This window comes from Egretta garzetta, unplaced genomic scaffold (assembly GCF_000687185.1).
Source record: "Egretta garzetta isolate BGI_Z169 unplaced genomic scaffold, ASM68718v1 scaffold1086, whole genome shotgun sequence".
NCBI lineage: Eukaryota > Metazoa > Chordata > Aves > Pelecaniformes > Ardeidae > Egretta > Egretta garzetta.
Genome location: NW_009259874.1, coordinates 13,023 through 16,811, shown reverse-complemented (window position 1 = coordinate 16,811; position 3,789 = coordinate 13,023).

Sequence of the window (3,789 nt, the reverse complement as noted above, 5' to 3'; positions counted from 1 at the left end):
AGCCCCCGTCCAAGGGGATTTGGAAATCCCCCAACCCGATCCATACTCCCCTCCCGCCCCGTTATTCAGCTGTGCCACAGCAATGTTAGGCAGAATCTGTGAAGATACAAAGAGAAAGACGTGCAAGGAGTTACCCGTGCTTTGTGGCAACCTACTGTTAATGTTATAGACACCCAGAGCATTTATTGTTACTGGCAAATGCAGGTTTCGGCTGTGGTTCTACAGCTGTAATGCAATTGGCTTTCAGACTTCAATCCTGTCATTCCAATTTCCTGAACGTCAGCACCAGTGCCTCCGAAATTTTGTGAATGGAGACGCGTGAGTTTCTTTCATGTTTACCAATGTCTAAACTGATCCTGTACTGTGTAGCTGGGAGAGATAAACAATATCAATAGCTAGTTTTAAACCTCATTTGGTGTCTAAGCAGGTCTGCTTTCAAAGGATATGAAAAATAAATTACTGATGATACTATTCAAAAGGTTTCTATACATTAAAGCAGATTTGCAAGATATTCCTACATGGTCATATTGTGGTTTGCTATGTATGGTTGCAGAAAGGTACTAAAGGAACTAAATACTTGAGTGAAGGGGTTTGAGAGTAATTTATGAACAGAGCTGTAAATGCTTAACCTTTGTGTAGACTGGGTCACATAAATGTTCAAATAAGTTTTACAAAGAACAGCCGGCAGTTGGAGATACGCTCAGCAGCAGGCAAATAATTTCATTCACTTTTGTAGGCAAACACTCTAACATGCCTACATTTTTTTGTAAATACAGTAGCCTAAAGTAACTACTTCTTCTGAAAGGTGGGTGGGTGTAAAAAAAAAAAATCAAAAAAAAAATCACACCTTCCTCTAAGACTGTGGAAGACTACTTAGTACCAAGGGAGTTTGGACAAGGACTTTATGCTGTCCACCAGGTCATTACAGAGCAATCAAGCTCTCATACACTGTTGTCACTATGATAAAAATAACAAAATATGAATGTTCTTTTATGGCTTCATTCTGTTCTACTTGTTTGTCTGCATACCTGGGAAAGTTTCTGCAACTGTGCATGGCTTTTGGTTATGTTGTTTGGGTTTGTGGTTTTGTGTTTTTTTTAATATTACCTTGCATATTTAGTGTTTTATGGAAAAACAGAAAACTGAAGTAACTACAGGTTCAATAATACTCTTTGGGAAAAGGCTATCTGAGAGATCACACTACTTATGCTATAGTTAGTACTTTAAAGCATAAAGTGCTATAGTTAGTACTTTAAAGCATAAAGATATATTTTCTGTGGACTTAAAGGCAAAAGTAATTTAGGTATTCTATGATACCAAGTGTTTTTTCATGACCACCATGATCTGTGATGCACTGTTCTTAAATCTAAAGTCTTCCTCCTTTATGTAGAAATCTGAGAATTTGGGCTGTCTGAATAGTTAGAAAGAAATTTGGGGAAGGATCCAGATTAATTAGAAATTCAGCATCTGAACTAAAATAGAATACTTGTCATTAAAAAAAACTTTTAAAAGTCTCATCTGTCACTTCAGTAAATAGGTGCTATACTCCAATTATCTCTTCTATTTTAATAGACAGGACTTTTATTTAACTATGTTATGCAGGCAAGATATGTTCATTTGTAGCAAGCACAGTTACATGAGGTAGGAGAATATATTGCCTTTCTACGTTTAATGTGGATGGCTGGTCCGGAGGAACAAGGAAGAGGACCCATATGCAGTAACTGTAGGAAAATAGTCTGGTGATATTTTAACTGAAGAAAAAGAGGATTTGGTATACAGAACTCATCAGCTTGCTTGTACTAAAAAAAACATGCTAAAGATCATTGTGAAAATACTGTTGGTGGCACAGAAATGAAAACTTTAGTCATAAACTGCTATGAAAGGAAATTGAGCTCTTTATATGCACCATATCAAGGAGGAAACATGGCTAGAAAGGCAGAGAACAGAATTGTAAATTTTTTGATTCACCATTACTGAGTGTAACTAATTTCTAGTGAAGTTGATAATAGAAAAAAATACTTTAGCCTAGATTTCAATCTGTCCATATCATAAAAATGTTAGAATACTTGTGGGTTTTGAGTGATTTTTCAAACATCAGTTGGGGAGAAAAAAAAACCAAACCAACAAACCTTCCCCAATTTCCAAAGGAACCAGACCCGTTTCCTTCTCAGGCACTTTGGTGTGAGCATTAGTCCTGAAAAGAGAGAAACGCTCCCTCCTCACAGCATGTTTCTGAGGGTGAAAATGAAAGCCCGAGAGGCCTCTGTTTCAAACCAGGATTTTCAAATGGCTCAGTCAGGACCTTCTACAAATCAGTCAGTCCTCTGCTGCAGGCCCACGTGATTCTCTCTCCCCCTCCTCTAAATACCCACCCATAGAAGGTTATTTTGCTTAATATACTACATAAAATAAATCGAGATTATTAAACAAAAAGTAATCCTCGGAAGTTTTATGCCCAGTTCTAAGCCTGGAATTTCAACAGGGCTACTAATAACATCCATCTCTGAGTAGATCAATAGTAGTAAGTGATCAATACCCAACACTCCTTTTTTTTTCAACAAGACAGGGCTGATAAAAAGAAAAAAAAGTCCTTTGTCTTTTCGGGAAAAAAAAAAACCAAACCAACAAAAAGCAACCTAAAACCCCTCAAAAGCTAACACCCGTAAGAAAACCCAATTTGACAACTGTGTAACAAGCAAGCATTGTTTAAAACCAGCCCCGCGATTCTCATCTTGTTTCCGAGCAACGCGGCCGCCGGGCTTTCCCATGTTCCCCCCCTCTGCTTGAAAAACATTTTCGATTAACACATTGCCACAATGACTCACTCCTGAGGGAGGGCACTGCAAAAAGCAGGAGGTTTGCTCGCCTGATTTCTCAAGGGGCACTTTTAAAGAACAAAGGAACCCCCCCAGCCCTCGGGCAGCCTCATTCGGAGAGCCCCAGCTCCCGGCGGTGCGTTCCTGGCTCCCCTTCCGGCAGAGCTGTTTCCTTCCGCGTAAGATGCTACTGAATGAAAAAGGAATAAAAGCCTGTATTATCTACAGCTGCCTAACAAAGGAGGGAATGCGGTTTCCTCTTACAGTGGGGAAAAAAAAAAACAACCAACAACAAAAACCAGACCAAACCAGTATGCTCCGAGGAAACACAGAGGGGAGCGGCGCTTTCGCTGCCTTCCAGTGGGGTGGACTCCCCGAGGCACCAATGGCAGAGAGGCTCCTTCCTGTAAATCCCAACCTCTCGCTGATTATCTTTAGTTATGTCCCCCTGACACCTCCCTTCCCTTTTTGAAACCTCTCTCTGACCGTGCACGAGGCTCTGCCTGCCCCTCCGGCCCCTACCGCCAAGAAGCCGAAGGCGGCAGCCTGATCGCTCAGGCCGTGACCGCCTCCAAGGAGCTCAAGGGGCTCCCACGCTCAAGGCCAAGACAGCAGCGAAGATCCCTAAGAAACCGGCGGCCGCCGCGGCCAAGAGCCCCCAAAAGGCGGTTAAGGCTGCCAAGCCCCCAAAAATAAGGCGGCACCGAAGAGCGCTGCCAAACAGAAGGTGGCAGCGCCCAGGAGGCGATACTGTAAGAGGGAAGGATTCGTTTTGCAGATAAAACCAACAGTGCTTTTAAAATCCACCCACAGCTAGAAGGAAGAAGAACTGAAACATCAGTTCAAGTCTGGACTGGTACAGGATGATCCCCTGCCATGAGTGGATGTGACCTCCCGTAGTGCTTGTACACGAACTTACATGCTGTGGAACAGTAAAATTTAACCTATTCTATTGCAACTTGTGATCCTCCAT